Below are 19,647 nucleotides of genomic sequence, written 5' to 3'. Positions count from 1 at the left end.
CTTCTCATTCACATCTGGCAATTCTGGAAAATTTCTGTTTTTAATCACTTGAAGCAGGTCAACCGTTAATTCATATTTATATAATGTATCAAAGTGATTGCAATCAGGTGACGATAATTAATCAGGTAATGATAAATCATGTTTAATACTTTAAAGCAAATATCTAATTTCCTAAATTGCATTTGTCCAAATCGAAGCAGAAGCATTGAGTAAGCACAGCAGACAGCTTTAACTATTGTTTGACATAGAGGGCATTTTCTGTCCAACCAGAAGCAACATTTCTTACAGGACAGTCCATTCGAGTTTAGCTAAACAGTCGGATATGTAACAATTAAGTTACTTGTCCAAAACAAGTGTTTTCAGGTACCTTTAGTAATACTATTTTGGTGACAAATTGCTCACTTACCATCCATGTTAATACTTGAGATTATCAAGCACAAAGAATGAATATAGCTATTTTTTAAAGAATGCTTATTTAATTCTTTTTTTATGAGGTAGCAAACATCACTAGTATGGCAATATCTATAAAAAATATCAATAAAAAACAGAATCGGCTAAAGTTTAATTTATAAGAATGCCTAATGTTAAACGAAGATTAAAAAATAATTTTTCAATGGCTTCTTCTGAATGAATTAATTAAAAAATTTTACGAATTTTAGAATTGGGGACTAAAGTTGCCTCTTGCATCCGCTATTCGAATTTCAAAGAACCTGTCAAAAACGGTTCAGAAGTTATAGGATGGATTCGCGCACATTCTATTTATTATTACAGATTGCAATAACTTTGAAAATAATGTCCATTGATTACCGTAATTTTTACAGAAATAATAACCACAATAGTACTGAATTAGTGTAAATAAATAACTATTATTTTACAAATTACGGTATAATATTTTATTGTAAAAATAGATTTTCTGGTAATTAAATCACTCTAATGAAATAGATATTACTGTAAAAATTACTGTATAATATTTTTCCGTAAAAATATATTTTACGGTAAAATGGATTTTGCATATCATGCACCCTAAGTGCCGGTACTTTATACAACAATTTTATCCGGAATTTTTCAGTGTGTGTAATAAAATAAGTGTCTTAATAAATCATGAACGATAGACTAAAGACAAAGTAAAAGCTTTTGATAATTGCGAAATTCTTAATAAATTCAACTTACAATTCTTTTTAAACTAGCCGATATATATATATAAAAAATGTTCCTTTTAATTTAACATCTATATTAATTTAAATTTTTTTAATTTTTTAATATTATTTCAATTTTTAAAGTTATTTATTTTCAAGCACTGAAAATAGTTTCAAAAAATTGTGATGACTTTCATTGACTCGAATCGAAAGAGTAATTACTAAACATCTAAATTTGCTGTATTTTTATTCCGACACGCAACAGTTTTATGAGGAAAAAAACGCAACAAATCCCTTAAAAAGAGAAGGAGTCATAATTAAGGAGTCATAAAAAGAGTGGGAATCACATTAAACAAGAAAATGATGAAGAAATCAATATAACGATTTTGCCTTTATGCCATCTGGCAGCAATGAATTTTGATGAAACTTGGCAATAAAAAGTAAAATATAACAGCCATGGCGCCAAATAATCTGCCCCTATTACAGTTTTCTCTCATTATGATAAACAATGCTAATGAAATAGGGATTCAGTTCCTAAGGTCTTCTATGATATACGTGGCATGCTAATATAAATTGAGTAAATCGTTGGCACACCTATTTATGTTTTTAAAAAAATTATGACTTATGTAAAATTAATCTTGTTTTCTAAAGATTTCTTTTATTTGATGTTATGGTATACGAAAGCTTCTCATTTGCATTTTCAGTAGTAGGGCATCTTCCAAATTTCACAGAGCTTATAAGATAAGAGAGTGCAGCAATGTCTTTCCCGAAAACGTGTCGTGGCGTGATTTATTAAAAACTTTTAGTGTATTAATAATCAGTCAAATTTCAGTAATATTTTGTCTCGTAACAATTGTGTTAAAAAAGTACTGCCACTTTTTTAAGAAAAATAATTTAATTAAAATTTGCTAAATTTAAAGCACAAAATGTAAATACATTTGTTGAAAAATTTGTACAGTTTTAAAGGCAAAAATTAAAAATTTCTTAAAATTGTAAATATAATTGTAACACAGAGAAAACAATTCTGGTAAAATTACATTTATATGTGGTAAGGACATTTCTGGTAAAAGTAAAAATCATAATTCTGGATAATAGAACCAAGTTCTAGTTAATAGCATTTAAGCTATTCATTTCATAATTTTTCAGTTCATATGAAAATGGTTTACCAAAAATTTTCATATGAAAATTTTCATTTTTTATGCCATGCTTTAAGATATCACGAAAAAATTAACAAATTTTTACCACACTCTCCAAATTTTATCACATATTATAAAATCATATTTTATTGATAATTATACCAAAACTATTACCAAAGCGTTTCAGAAAAAATTACCGATCTTTTCTGGTTCTTTCAGAAGATCCAGAAACACGGTACATTTTACCATAACCTTGTAATTTTGCTCACGATTTTTTTCTCAGTGTAAAAATATTGCTACAGTTGTATTAACTAAAGCGTTTGTTGATGCAAATAATATAATTTCTAAGATATTAAGCAAACTAACAAGTCTTTTCTCGACTCCATCGAGAAACTTACTTTCTAGTCAAATATTAAAATAAAAAGAGCTGCATTATCAATCGTTAGGTAGTGATTTTACAACTATTGTATTGAGTAAAGAAAAATTTATTTCATTTAATTCAAACCAAACTTATCAGTTTCATTCCTATTTTAAAAGAATAAATTTAAAAAACATTTTTAACGGTTATTTTCCTTAAAATTGCATAACTAACCATACTTTCACTTGATTTATAAGAAATACGAACATTTACCATTCCACTTTTACTAAAAAGATATTAAAGAAATTTACGTATAATTTAAATTATGCGACATTTTGCTAGCTATTTCACTCAAAAAATTTATATTTTATTACCCAATATCGTTAATGGATTTTTTATTCTTTCATTAGATACAGATAATTTGTTTACTTCAACTTATTTAAACTATTTTTTTGTTTTTATAATACTTAACAAAATTATAAAATAGATAATATTAAAAATTCCAAAAAATACCTAATTTTTTTATGCTTTGAAATATGCTTTAGTGGGTTAAGACACATTAATAATACTTTTATAAGAATGTTAGAACATACATTTAAACGTTTCGTAAAATATTTTAGAGAAATAATCCTACTTTAAGTAGTTTAAAATGATTGTATCTCTTCAATTTGATGGTGTACAGGCAGCAAGATATTTTACAATAAGGTTTTGCTCGTGTGTAAGTTACAGAAATGTAAAAGTATTACTTATATTGTTCTTAAATGCTTATTAAGAATAGTAAAATATTTTTTAACTATTGTACCATTGTAGCGCTTTGACACTGATTAAGAATAGTATTTTACAACAATAGCACGATTGCAGTTTCAAATAATTTACAACGATAGTACGATTGTAGTTCCTTAATACTCGTTGAAAAATTGTAAAGTACTTTTCAACAATTGTACAATTGTAGTTCTTTAACACTCGTTAGAAATAGTAAAGTATTTTACAACAGTACGATTGTAGTTTCAAGTACAACAGTATGATAGTAGTTCCTTGACACTTGTTAAAAATAGTAAAGAATTTTACATCAATAGCATGATTGTAGTTCATTAACACTTGTTAAAAATAGTAATGTATTTTATAACAAATGTAGTTCCATAACACTAGCTGAGATTAGTAAAGTATTTTTTTGGAGTTTCAAGACTATTTTAAACAATAAAGTATAAACAGTAAAATATTTTACATCAACACTTTACTCATTAAACTCATTAAATAATGATAAAATACTTATATTCCTATTTAAGAAAGACATGCACGAAAAGTTTTCACTACAAATAAACTTTGAGTTAGTTCCTGAATTAATTTGTAAGTTTTTAAAAAAATCTTACACGAAACATACAAAATTTAAACGAAACTAAATATGAAGCAAAATTGAAAAGATCTAGATTTTAACATATCTTTAATAAAAAAAAGAAGAAAATATCAAGTTATCTTTTGTTTTTAGACAGAACTCTTGATACTTCTCCCACTCTAAATAATACCAAAAATACCCTACTATTCCTCAAGGAGCTCCAGTTGTTCCTTCAAATCTCCGGGGAATGAAAAAGAAAAATTAAGCAAATCTCAGCGGATTTTATCGCCAGAGAGAATTTGCTTACTCAAGCACGTTCTTTTATTCCTTCATTGGAATAAAAAGAATATCTTCGGTTAAGCTCTTAAAATCTGTTTTAAATGTTTTTACGGATTTATAGTCGACATTAGCAATTCCCTTAGCAATTAAGTAGCTGCCTCAGAAGTTTAATTCTGCTCGACTTTAGTAAGGTTGAATTTGTTTTAGTTACATTTTCTTCGCATATTTCTTAAAAAGATACATTTTTTTTAAAAAATAAAATCTTTTAAAAATCTAATTTTTGATTTGCAAGAAATATTTATGAAATGTTTTCTTAATAAATTATTCAAGTGACCTCAGTATCTCATACTGAGCAAAATAAACAAACAAAAATCATCAATCTTTTTTTTTTCCAATGGCAGGCACTGAATTTGAATCTTTGCCTATACTATGCCAGAATTGTTGCTCATTTCGCGTTACCCAGTGGGCACCTGTGAACCAAAGTCACGGAGGCGAGCAACATTGCCCACGCCACACTGCCACAAACCCGTTTATAGGGTGGGCCACATTCACACATCATACACACACACAACAGAGGACAGCACAAAGAGAGAGAGAAACATCCATGCCCAGAGCGGGATTCGAACCCGCAGCCTATGGCTTCGCAGTCAGGCACGCTAACCGCTCGGCCACCTGGCCGGAAAAATCATCAATCTTATTTTAATAAATTGGTTTAATTAAAAAACAATTTTTTAATTAAATATAATATTTTTTCGTTATACATGGTTAAAAGACAGTTGAGAAGTTACCTTTGATGCCTTCTCCTTAAACAGGAACAGTGACATAACTCGATAACTTGTTTGTTAGATAATTTAAAAAAGGTCTAGATATCCATAGATCTGATCAGCATTAAATTGAAAAACGTTTTAACGGTATTTAAATACATATTATTTATTTGTCCTTTTTGATGATATTTACCAGCAATATATACATGGAAATAACATTTGTGGCAAAATTACCGTACTGTATGACAAATAAATTTCAGGCGAAAAAAAGGAATTCTGATTAATGAAACAAAAATACACAGCATTAAAATTAATTTGGTAATTTTTCCGTTCATATGATAACGTTTTACCAGAAGCTCTAGTTTTCAAAATTACAGTTCTTATTACTATACATTTAGTAAAAAATATAGAACTGAGAAGTAATTTAACCGAAAAAATGCTTTTATACTATGTTCTGAGGTATCATGATAAAATTACCAAACCTCACATAAGTTACCAAATTTCACCACTTATTACAAAACAATATTTTATTATTAATTTTATTGAAATCATTACCAAAGCACTTCGTTAAATGTTACCAACATTTTTGGTTTTTGGTGTTAGCATAGAGCTCTAGAAATAAGTTATGTTTACTTTTTAATGGACTTATTTACAAATATTTTAAATATTGTTAAGTGTTAAAAAAATTAAATATATATATTGAAAACTATCATCGAAAATTCTAAAGTAATATTGCAAGTAACAGTTCAAACTTTTTCTAAATAATCTCTTAAACGAAAACGTAATTAATAAACTTTAATCAAAAAAAAAATGACAACATAAAACAGAAATTTGTGGGTGAAGACCCATTGAAAACCAGGCAAAAGTATTAAGTTGAAATTTAATCACAATATAATCGAAAATAAACCTTTGTTAACTTAGTAAACGAAAAATGGGGATCTTTTAACTAATTAATTTCTAATTTTTATGCAACATTATGCTTATCAACAAGAAATAATTTAATTGTTGAGAAATCGTGGAATTAGTATGTGTAAGGTGACCTTTTGGTGGGGGTGGGAACACCTGTTCATTTATATAAAAATAAACTATTTCAAAAATACCATTTTCTCATCTCTTCATGTGTTTCCTAGCTTCTGTAGCTCCTTTTCCAATTTCTACTTTAAATTATTCCCAATAACTGCTACAAAATTATGAACGGATTCATTTTGAACCAATATTTCAATACTAAAATATTCATAGATAAGGATCATGGAATATTTCAAATTAAATTTAACTATCATTGGTGTTAATTTAAATATCTAAACACATATAAACTTGGTACATACAAAGTATATTTTAATATTTCATCTTTAGATTTATATTTCACATACTAATAATAAATGTTTTATTACATAAAAAGAATTTGTGCTTAGAAATTTGACAAACGGGGCAAATTTTTAACGGTATTATTCGTTCCCTTCCTCCCAATAGCATTAGTCATCCAGGAACATTAACGAAGTCAATGCCATCTATGGCCTAAATTTATAAATTATTCAAGATTTAATTCTGATTTGTAGTCACTAGAAATTAGGTTATAAGCTGCTTCACATATATTTTCAAATAGCTGTTTATGCGAATAAAGAGACCGGCCAATTTGAGAGGATGCGAAAAGTTTGTGCGAAATACTATAAATTCCTAATAAAATGTAACGTATAAGAAAGAGTTTGATCATGAAAAAAGGGAGTTTTTATCTATTTTAAGCTTAACCTAATTCCGTATCTTTGCAATGAATTATCAAAAAGTCAGAATAAAATATTACTGTTTGAAGTTATCTCTATTGAAAGTATCTCTAATTAAGTTTCCATTTTTTTTTTAAAAATTGGAAATACTTCATTTAAGAATATCCCTTTAATCTTATGTATGAGTTAAGTATTTAACTCTCATCATAATTCTGAAAGGTCATGACTTTTGATGTCTTTTGAGAAATATCTTAATAAGAAATAATGTGTTTTTAAATACTCCGAATGAAATCTCTTACTGAAAGGTAAGTTTTAATAATTATAAGTTATGTGTTAGCAGTTACGTTACTTAGATTCTAAGCAATATATTATTTGAAAACATTCAGAAAACACTGTGAGGTATTAGATAGTCATGCCGGGGAAAAAAGTATGGTAACAATTATCAGAATATGGTAAAATTTATCATGTTTCTGGCTCTATATGAACACCAAAAAGCTAGATAGTTTTTATGGAATTGCTTTGGAAATGCTTCAGAAAATTCAACAACAGAATATGGTTTCCTAATATGTGATAACATTTTATAGATATGGTAGAATTTGGTAATTTTGTCATGATACCTTAAGGCATGTCATTTATTCAATCCATGCATGGCAAATCAATTTATTCAGTTACATTTACTTTTCAGTTTTGCATTTTTTGCTAAATGTGTGGTGATAAGAACTGTAATTTTGAAAACCAGAATTCACAGCAAACCGAATGGCTTAAGAGCCTAAGTTTTTGGGTATCATTTACCAGAATTATGGTATTTTTACCAGAAATGTCTTAACCATATGGTACGGTAATTTGACCAAAATTTTTTTCTTCATGCAAAATGCTGTGATGGTGGTTTGGAAACCGCCAAAATTTGTGCGGATATTTTTTCCCCATTTTACGCTTTCAAATAAACCGGTTAAACGTTTGAAACATAATATGGTGTACAATGAGGCGGTTTTAATTAGACATTAAATTCAACCATGGTTCCATTCAATTACATGTATAATATCTTATGATCAAGTTTAAGAATTACAATAAGATGGTTCAACTTAGCTCCACATTAAGATTTATTAATTAACTCGGATTTTCGATAGCTGAAAAGGAAAATCATGAAAACCTCCCGCGTTAGCCTGACAGCACGGGGATTCTAACTTATTATCCGTCTAACACTAAGGATATTTTACGTCAGCACTGTGCTCGATCCACAATAATATTAGAGCAAATTTGAACCAAATAATGGTTCAAATGCTCCAATAGATTTTCTTACCCTGTTTAGAGTCAGTGCCATTTTTAAGCTCTTTTAATAGTACTTTTACTCTTTTTTTTCATTTAAAACTACGTATTCTCATAAGATATTGGAGACAAGGGACACATGTAAGCATTATTTTACCTATTTTATCTGTCAAAATATTTGTTTAACGTTGAACCATATAGTCAGTATTTTGAACCATAATATGAACTATTTCAGTATTTTGCAAATTTTTGCTGCCTCAAATAAACGTGAACGTTTATCCATATTTTTATTTGAGTTGATTCTGTGAAATAATCAAGTTTAGTCTGTTCTTCATGGTCCCTGAATGTTGGGCACTGTTACAAAGTTTATCTGAAAAATAGCACTGTTTGTTATGGGATCCCTGGGTATTGTGGAATCCATGGCAATGGGATTGCCGATTTACTGACCAAAAAGATGCCTCACTCTACAAACATCTACTTCCTGTGTATCTTTTAGAACAATAAATTGATTAATAAGAAATACCAAGTCTAAAGAATTCGAAACGAATCTCGATGTTAGGGCAATTTAAAAGTCTTAAAAAGACAAATTATCTGTATTATCTATAATACACATTATCTATAATACACACACTACGTTTAATCTCGCCACTGGCCATGTCTTTCGGAACACTTGCACCATTTTCGCATAATTTCAAGTTTATCTGCAGTTTCTGTTAACTGGGACGGGTCATGTATGGTGGCCGTCTCATCATTTGCTGTACTTTAACTAAACGTTCTCTTGTGAACTGCTACTGGGCTCTTTTGGTTTTATACACTGCCGCTACAGCTGTTTCTCTTGCTCTCTATGTTCTTTTTCTCTATACATTTGGTCCCTATATGGTTTATTGTAGTTGTTGCTGTGGTTGTAATTTAATAGTTATTAAATTAAAAAAATCCAATATTATAATTCAACTAAGCAGTGTATTAAGGATGCACCTAAAATTGAATTATAATATTCTTCAACACACTCCAAAGTTTCTAAAAGTGTAAAGAACATTGACAGCAAAATCTCAAGCTTAAACTTTCAATACATTGAGACAATTCATTTTTTAGTCATGCTAGTGGGTCTGCGGTCTTGTGAACTGCCCTGTAAAAACGCATTTCAAATGTGATCCCCTTAACTAATTTTAAAACTTAAAAGAACTATTTTAAAAAATTTAATGTTTTTTTATTCAATAAAATTTTGTTATCTTTTAAAATTATTTTATAAAAGTAAAAATCGATTTAAAAAAAAACAAAATTGATAGTTTTTGAACAAAATTGCTCCAAAAATTAGCACATGTTCTTATGAAACTTTAAACAATAAGTTTAAAAACATTATTTATTTAGTATTGCTACTCTATTTTAATACATTAAACAATTATTTATGCAGTTACATGAATAAATTTATAAATTTTTCTAAAAATAAAAATCTGTGTATTTTCAAAGCATTATAAGTATATTTTAAATATAAACTAAGTCTTGATTAAATTTGCTAACAATTTTATTGCATTATTTATAATCCAAAAGAAACTTATTGTGAAAAAGTTTTGACGGTTCATACTTAATCACTTTTTAATTTAATTTCTAAGTAATTAATATTTAATTTACCAAACTCTTCAAAAATAAGAAATAAAAATTTCCACACAACTTTTTAGCGAAACAAACTTTGACATCGAGTTTTTTTTAAATTGCAATCAATAATGTCATTACATCAGAAGTCAATGAAGTTTTATGTTTTTCATTGGGAAATGAAGCTGGGTACCATCTGTTCGTAATTGATCGATTAATATTGTTTTTAATTGAGAGAACTTTCTACGTGAAAGGACGCCTAATGGCATAGGCTTTACGAACTCAAATTTAAAAAAAATACTGCGTTATGTTGTCTTTGTAGGGTTAATTGCTCTCAATTGATGACATGATTTAGAGTAGCAAAACTGATGCGAATAGCTTTATCCGACTCATTTGTTTTAGAAATATTTTAAATGCAGAGTTAATAAAGTGAAAGTGTTTAAAAAGGCCATTACCTCGATTACCTTTTGTTAATTTTCTATAGTTTTGAAATATTGAAATTTTTTTTCAGTTTAGATGAATAAAATTAAATGGGGTTAATTGCATGTGTATATTCAAGATAAGAATTTTAAAAAATTCTGCTTTTGAGATGAAAGTTTTGAGTGATTAAAGTAGTTATTAAAAATTATTACTAATTTTTAAATAGGAAGGGAAATAAATACTTTAACAAAACTTATTACACCGCAAAAATTCCTGGATCAAATAACGGTATAAGATCCCAGCACTTTAGGTACATCACCCAAAATATATATTACCATAACCTTAACAGTAATATTTCTTCAATCTTAGTGATTCTGATGTACTGTAAAAATTACGGTATATCAGATTTTTTGTTTCGTAACATGTTCCGGTGGAAATGGATGTTACAGTAAAAATGTACTGGCACCCTGAGTGCCGGTACTTTTTACCGTAATTTTATTCGGAATTTTTTACAACTTAGACTTACAATTTTTCCGATGTCAATAGTTATTTGCAATATTTTGTCAGTATATTTTGTCCTATTTGAAGCATTTAGTTATACAATTCTTTTAGAAAATTTCAAAAACTTGAATTGTGTTTGCAATAAAAGACTTTCTTTTTGAACGTTATATCACAGCTGCTTTTTTTTTTAAAAAAATTACATATAATTGACTTTGAATAGCCGACCCAATTCTTAGTTCATGGCTATCAATGTTCAGCTACGTAGTCTTGTAATTTTGAATCCACCCAGATGACAAGGAAAAACCTCGAAGAGGCATTGCAACTAACTAGCTTTCTTGGATGACTTTTTGATGGAACTGACTCACATTTGCGTTACATGTATAGGAAAACCACGAAAACCTCTCATGATTAGCATGATGGTAAGGGATTTCATACGATCCTTGTATTTATTGCGAGCCGAGAGCAGAATCCGTAACAACCAGCCACCACTGGGATTCAAACCGAGTCACTTCATTGGGAGACAAACGCTCTACACCTTGAACCATTGCAGCTCTATAGCAACTGCTTGTCATCATAACGTTAAACGTCATAAATCATGGTTCATTTTACTTTGTATTGTTCCATTAAATCCAAAGCGCCAATGTAGCCTATTTAGGAAGAAAAGGTCACTCTTTAGAAATTTATTAGCTATTGACTTTAATTGCATAGCTTTTATGAGCATATTCCAAATATTTCGATTCTTTTGTCTCCCTCCTGAGTACTCCTTAGAAATGCGCGCAAAATTTCAATTTTAAACCTGATGAGTGGGATATCAATAGCATGAGAAGTAAGAGTAAGTAACTTATCTGAAGTTTTAAAAAAAAATTCATATCATTACTTAATAAAATGTTTTTTTTTTGTTGCGTACGCATCAGCTATTTTTATTTTTTTTTAATTATTATTTTGTAGAATTTAATTGCGATATAAATATTAAAATGTTAATGACGAAACTTACTGTGGCGGATTAAATACCGGGTCATTCTACTAGGTCACAACAGAATGTCTGATGTGGCGGGCTGTATTTTAAAAAAGCTATAAAGAGTTTGACCAGTTGAGAGAATAAAGAAAAGTATAGTTCCTTTTTCTTCTATCCAAAGCGAATTGTATTATAACTGGAGTCGTGGTGGCTCAGGGAATAAAAAGTTGGCTTCACAATCAGGTAGATCTGGTTCGAATCCCAGCTGTGACTGGTTGATACGAATTCTACCCCCGCCTCACACCGGGATGAAGTAAAATATCCTCAATGGGTGACTCAAAGGAGTGGTACGGGTTCAAATCCCAGCGATGGCTGCTCAATACGAATTTAACGACCGGCTTGAACCAACCACAGTGCTGACACAAAATATTCTCAGTGGTGGGTGGAACAAGGATTAGAGTCCCCGGGCTAACAGGGAAGCTTTCGTGAATTTTCTCTTCATGCAACGGAAAATTTCCTTAAAAATTTCTCCACGAAGGCCAGTTTGTTTTAAGTCAGTATATTTGTCAGGAAATCCCTTGTCTTCTTGGTTTGGGTTCCAAACTACAAAGTTACAAAATTACAAAGCTGAGTTAACTCATAACTGGTCAACTGCTCAAAATTGGCCGATAATGAAATAAAATAAATTACAACTAGTTAAAATCGGTTTACACCTGCATTTTTTATCTGTATGAAACTTAAAAATCATAATTTACTGGAAGTTAATTAAATTATTGGCATGTAGATTTATCTCATAACCAGCATTTTATTTTATTTTATTTTATTTTGTAACCAATACTAGAAAGCCGACTGAATTCTTTTACGACTATCAATTATCATCTCCATAGCCTAGCAATTTGGAACCCAACCCAGACAACAAGGGAATCCCTGAATAAAGCATTAAGACAAACTAACCTTCGTGGAATACGTTTTGGTGGAACTAACCTGCATTTGCGTTACATGGAGAAGAAAACTGCAAAAACCTCCCACGGTTAGCCCGATGGCAAAGTAATTGTAACCCGCTATCGGTATATCACTGATGATTGTTTACGTCAGCCAGGAGCGGAATTCGTATCAACCAGTAACCGCTGGGAATCGAACCTGGGTCACCTCAGCAGGAGGCAAACGCTTTATCCCCTGAGCCACCGTAAATGTGACTGGCTTATTCTCGCAATACATATTTTAATTGAAAGTCTCTGTTTGTTTCATTGAAAACAATAGGTTCGTCATTTTTTAATATTATATACACTACCGATCATTAATTTCAATCAAATCAATATTTTTAATTTCTATACACCCATACAATTTCAATACACCCATTCAATACATTTTTTCTTTCTTTTCTTACATTTTTTCAACGAAATTCGTCTTAACCACCTTTACTACGCGCACCCTTACCACGTACTCTTACATAGATACATTTTCTTCATTAAATCATCTTTTGTTACGTGATTAAAGAAAGACTTAAATCGCCTCTTTATCTCTAGAAGCGATCGCCATCCCACACAACTTTTAAGTTATTTCAAAAATTTTAATCCAATCTTCTTCCAATCACATTGATCCCCTCTCACCAAATACTTCGGCTATTATAATATATAAATCTCTGGCACTCTTGCCCAAACATCATGTGTATTTTGCATAATATAAAACAGTAATCAAAATATTTATCTAAGATTTTTGTTTTGGGGAAACGTAATAAAATGCAAAACATTTTTCAATCAATTTTTCACAGAGAAATAAATTAATTCATGCTCAACAATATTTTATGTGCTTTTAATTTTGCAATCCTGTTACACTTGAGTAATGGTGTATAATTGTGACAAGTAATTTTCATATATTTTTAGAAAAAAATTAAAGCTTGTAAGATTTTGTATTGTCGTTTTTTTACCTTGTGTTTATTTATTTTGATAAAGGCTTAAGTATGAAATAAAACTGCCGCTACAATCTTTAATTTATAGTCTGTACACAACTGCAATTCGGTGTACTTTATACTTACTTTTGTCACGATATGTAAAAAAAACAATCAGCTGTCCCCTCATTTAAACAGTACATATAATTTTTGGCAGAATTGTGCCACATCAAAAAAAAAGATCAATTCCCAATTTTTATTTTACATGCATTTCAATTGCATTTTCTTATTTCTCTTCCCATTTGAATATTTCATCATTATTTTTCAAATATGTGCATTTTAATCAGGAAATTCCTCTTTCTGTAATAAATAAAAAAAACTAAGGTCTTCTTTATATCTTGTGCTTCTTATTTCCATTTCAATTGTGAATAAATTCTCTAAACTATGATTTCTTGAATTAACAGGATTAAGTTAACAAATACGCTGAAATACCATAAAAACCCATGATACATAATTCTATTAAACAAAGTTAATTGAAAACTTTAATTCAAAGAAACATTAAGAAGTATTATTTAAATAACAATTTAATTTCTGCGTTTACTTTTAATCTTCATAGAACATATGAAACTAACTTTTTAGAAGCTACGTTTATTTTTTGTTTGCTGTCAATGTTTTTATTAAAATTATTTCATTATGTCTTTAGTCAGGAAATTACGCGCAATTTATAAATTAAACAATAACTTGAAGAACGAAAATAATAAATGTTCATTAATATAATATTTGAAGTGTAGAGAAATTTATAATGATATAATTTTTTTCTTTACCTTTCTTTAATTAGAAAATTGTGCTTCATTTAGAAACAAGTTTCATATTTTTTCACTCAAACAAATTTTCAATTTTAATTTGACCATTCAAATTTAAGAAAAAACTTTTAACAATCATCATTGCCTTATAAGAAATAAAACTCCTTAGTTATTAATAATTTTTATGTAGCTATTTAACCATGCTAATTAAAAAAATATAATATTTTAAAAAAAGCACGCTACTTGAAAAAGCGCAATATTTCAAGAAAGCATGGCGGATATTCCTCTAATTGTGAGCAAGAATTCTGCTTTGAAAACTAACTAAAACGTTCATTTGAATTAATTTCTTACTGTCTTATTGCATATTTTAGTCAGCAATTTATTATTATAATCATTTTAATAATTATGAGCTATTATAATTTCATATTAGTTTTTTTTATGAGTTCTGAACTAATTTACAACTTAAAAGGTAACTATTATTATTTTGAAAACATTGTTAATTATTATTAATTATTATTTTGAAAATATTTAGTATTTTTTATTAAAGTTTAAACGTTAGTTTTCATCTTGTATGATGCTTAAGCTAATTTTGAAGTAAACTTACTTTACTAATCTTTTCTCAAAAAATAGCTGTTTTTTGTCACACTAGCCTCAGTCTGGCAAGTGATTAAAAAGGTAAAACCACTATGTAACTTTTTCAAGTCTAAAAACACTGTACTGAGTGAATGTCAAGTGAAATTTTAACCAAGTATAATTTAATATCAAGTGTAATTGTAAGATTTTTAATGGAAAAGTTTTACATATACATAAATACATACACTGTTTAGTACATAATAGTACATACATATGTTTAGTACATACATAATAGTACATACATTTAGTACATACATAAATACATACACTGTTTACACTGTTTAGTTCACACATAAAAGTTTTACATACACTGAGGAAAAAAGTATAGTCAAAGCTACCAGAATATGAACACCAAAAGACTCAGTAATTTTTACCGTAGCACTTTGGTAATACCTTTGATAAAATTAACAATAAAAAACTTAAAAAAGTAAAACGTAACTCAAAAAGAATTTCCTGTTAGCATTAATGTGAATTGACAGTCACTATTGAATTTTATCGAAATTCACGAAACCATCGTGTCCATAATAGTTATGTATTCATTTCTACGTATTCATTTGTTCTTTTAAGTTCATTTTCTGTTCCAAAGTGACTATTAAAATCGGAAAACTGGTAAAAAAAAAAGTACGGTTAGAACTACAAAATGTGGTAAAATTTAACGTGCTTAAGACTCTACGGATACACCAAAAAGCATGGTACTTTTTGGTAATGATTTGGATAAAATTAATAATAAAATAGGATTTATTATTATTTCGGCAAATATGGTAAAATTTGGTAATTTTAGCACTATACATTAATGCATGGCATAAAACCAATGGCATTTCTCCGATTAATTTACTTTTAAGTTTCGATTTTTTTTGCTAAAGATAGTATAAGAATTATAATTTTGAAATCCAGAATTTCCGGTAAACTATTACCATTTGAAATGGAAAATTATCAAATGAAATGTTTAAATACCGTATGTATCAACTTTAATATTCAGAATTATGGTTTCTTTTTACCAGAAATGTCATTACTAAACAGCATGGTAATTTTGTTATATTTTTTGCTCCTAGTTATAAGCCTATTCACTCATAAAATAATATCTCCTTTTGTTACAAACAATTAATAAAAAGTGGACTATATTTTGTGAGTGATAAATTACAAAAAAATTCCGTTTGTCTACATTATCTCTCTAGTCCCTACTCACACACACACACACACACATATATATATATATATATATATATATATATATATATATATATATATATATATATATATATATATATATATATGGGTCATTCTCACAAAAACAGTCATTTTCATGTCCCCAGTATATTTTATGTTTGTTTTACAACTTACGAAAAAAATTTTTTCAGGGAAAGTGTCCTTCAGAATGCAAGCTAACAAAAGAATAAAAATAAAATTATCAATTTTTATTTTTTATTAATTTTAGGTAATAAAAATATACCAAAATGTCATTCCCTCACTTGTCCCACTGCTGATTTAAAAAAAGAAAAAAATTGTTTCTGATATAAAAATTTTTTTTTACAAATTTGTGTTTTTTATTTGAGAATATTGAAATATAGAATTCAGAAAATAAATTTTAAATTTAATTTCTGATAAAAATATTAACACAGCACTATTTTAAACTTTGTCCCCAGTGTTTCGCGTCATTCCCTCACAACAATGTTCTTATCACCTGCAATCATCTTAGAATAAAAATATTTTAATAAAAACTTCAGAAGTTAACAACTGGCATCATAGAACAAAATTGCAGTATGTTTCCATCTTCAACTTAAAGAAGCTTTGCTGTGGAATAAATTTGAATGAATCAAACCAGGTAAAATTTTTTACATTTGTCATTCCCTCATGTCGTTTTTTAGAGTAAAATAAAATACAATTTCATCGAGAAAGTGGATAATTATATGTTGCTTTCTTGTATGAATATAATTGTATGTGATTGACTTCAGAAATTAATAAAGCCTAACTGTTATTTTTAAATTTTATTGAATTCGTCATTCCCTCACTAGTGTATAAAGTGAGGGAATGATACAAGATGAGTATATTATTAAATTTTTTTTTGTTCAATCGTGCCAGCCAATTTTATTTCCCAAACCTGTAAAAACTATTAAATATATAAGACTAAATTATAATAAATATTAGATATACTTAGTATGTTATAATTTTCAAACTTTAGGTAGATGTAACTTAGATAAAAACATGTATTAAAATAAAATATCATTCCCTCACTATTAGTGTCAGTCCCTCACTTTTTAAATAGTGAAAATAATTAATTTACTTGTTAATTAATTTGAAAAATAAATTAATAAATTGATTTATTAAACTAATTAATTTATTTATTAAATTAATTAATTAATTAGTAATTATTATAAATTAATAATTATAAATTAATTATTTAAAAAATTAATTAATTTTAATATTAAGTATAATTTATAGGATATATACTTTCTTTATAATGCCATTACATATTTCTATTAATATAGAAAGTTTCAGAGCTTTTTATTCACTTTACTTTTTTGGGATTTTATGAACTGAAAAATGACAGTTTTCGTGAGAATGACCCATATATATATATATATATATATATATATATATATATATATATATATATATATATATATATATATATATAATGGAGATAGTATATGTATACAATTAATATAGCAAAAATACAATAAATTTGTTCAATTCATGAAGAGAAAAGGATTTTATGGAAGAGAATTAAAAAAATAATTTACAGTAAACATTTCTAATAAATTATTTCCTTTCCTTGAATCATTTTCTAATTTATTGATTTTTCTTCTTAGAAATAACTCTTGTTTATGTCCTGCTCCCTCACAGCTATTGGTAAACAAAAATACTAAGCTTTTCTAGTTACACGTAATCCAGCTAAAGCATGCCTTTCTCACTTATTAAGGTAAGGGAAATTGGGGGATGATAGGGTAAAGATCATCACAGCGCATGCGTAAAATCCTGAGTAATGCCAGAAAGCTGTCTTTAAAGGCACTGTTCATTCGCAAAGCGCAGTTTTTATGGACTGTAGCAATTTTCAATTTCTGTAAGTTTTGAAGACTTTCCACCTGCGAAATTCTGATCTATTCATGTAAGTTAAATTCGTTGATTTTTTTTTATTGTTGATCTAAATATGAAAAAGTAATTGTTGTCATTATTTGACTACGAAGCATATAAAAAATTTATTGCGAAATATCTTACGTGAAATCAATTATTTATTGGTGCGTGTCATCTCTTTTTAAAACTAAAAGTTTCATCAATGTTTTTATAAGTACGTTAGACTGTTTAATATATTTGAATTTGTGATTTATTTACCATTTTAAGCTATTTAAAATTTTGGAACTTTTCTACTATACATAAAGTTTTACATACACGTTCTTTAAAATATTTTATTGCAATTCTTTTATTTTATCAGAAATTTGTTCCTTATATTTTTATAAACAATTTTTCCGTTCTTATTTTCTGTAAAATATAATTGTTTTGCTGTTTATTCTGTAAAATTTAATATCTCTATGAAACAAAACGAATATAATAGTCCTAAAACTATTTCTCATTGTTGCTGGGGCATTTTAATTGCACACAAAAATTATATGCTGAAATCTTCAGTTAACAGAAAAGATCTGGAAATATGAGGTTGACATAAAATTATTATGATATTTTCCTGTGAAATATGCATTTATCTCTTATTTAACTGTTCTATTTTCTGGTATGTTTTGAATGCAGAAATATTTAATATCCATTTCTTCAAGTAATCTTTAACTATTTTACTTATAATAGTATTAATATTAAACTTATTATTTAATTTCATCTATTTTTTTAAAAAGATTCAAAGATAAAAAGATCAAAGATAAAAAGTAATATTCAAAATTATAGACTTGAAATAAAAATTTCCCAGTTGACATTTAGAGTTGTCATTTGAGTTTCTATTTTATTTTTAAATGGTAAATAAGTAATATTTAGTTTTTAAAAGTTGTATTTATTTTTTTAATGAATTTATTTACTGTTAACGCACCAATTAAAACAATGAATACAAAACAACTATTTAAAATTACTAAGCACCTGAAGAAAAAAAAATCAGGTAAATTTATCGTACTTCGATAGAATTTCTGGTAATGATATTTGATATATGATATTTCTGGTAAAAATAAACTGTATGATATTTCTAGTAAAAATAATCATAATCATAAGAAAAGCAAATTATACAGTTCTTATTCTTTTTTTTTTTTTTTCGTTCACATTATAGCCATAATATCAGAACTTCTGGTTTTAAAAATTATGGTTCTTATTGCTACACATTTATGAAAAATACAAAACTGAATGGTAAATTTAACCATATAAATGGTTTTTATGCCATACTTTAAGGTATAATAAGAAATTACCAAATTTATACCGCATTTAAAGAATTTTATCACGTATTATAAAACCCTATTTTATAGTTAATTTTGCCGAAATCTTTACTAAAGCGCTTCGTTGAAAATTATCGAGTTTTTTTGGTGATTTATAGATTCAGAACCAAGGTAAATTTAACCGTATTCCGGTAGTTTTGATTATACTTTTTCTCTGAGATTAATCTCTTAAAATATTAAATTATTTTTAACTGCAATCAAAAATACAGAATATAAAAGAAATAATGAAACTGGATTGAAGGGGAAAATGCAATAATGACCAAGCAAAATCATTCGATTTACTTGGACCAAACAATATTGAGACCAAACCTGTCTTAATAAAATATAACATTTTAGAATCTTTAAATTGAATATTTTATCATTTTGATTTTCAAATTTGTTTATCGTAAATAAATAAAAATAATTTTGAATAATAAGGCAATTCATGTGGGTTAGCGTGTGGCTGG

General features: G+C 27.7%; 1 protein-coding gene across 2 annotated transcripts in view; it reads left to right on the top strand.

Moving 5' to 3' along the window:
• Positions 1 to 19,647, top strand: part of LOC107456509 (N-acetylglucosamine transporter UNC93A) — a 151,790-nt gene that overhangs the window by 32,784 nt on the left and 99,359 nt on the right. Inside the window, exon 1 of one of the 2 annotated variants that reach the window (XM_043049602.3) lies at positions 17,759 to 17,886. The exons of the other annotated variant lie outside the window; for it this stretch is intronic. The gene's annotated coding sequence lies outside the window, so the exon portion shown is untranslated. Of the gene's footprint in view, positions 1 to 17,758; positions 17,887 to 19,647 lie in introns of those variants that run through there. 2 annotated transcript variants of the gene reach the window in all.

This window comes from Parasteatoda tepidariorum, chromosome 8 (assembly GCF_982258835.1).
Source record: "Parasteatoda tepidariorum strain Cologne lab strain chromosome 8, Ptep-v5.0, whole genome shotgun sequence".
Classification (NCBI taxonomy): Eukaryota; Metazoa; Arthropoda; class Arachnida; order Araneae; family Theridiidae; genus Parasteatoda; species Parasteatoda tepidariorum.
The sequence above is the reverse complement of the archived record's forward strand: the minus strand, read 5'-3'. Positions and strand labels throughout refer to the sequence as shown.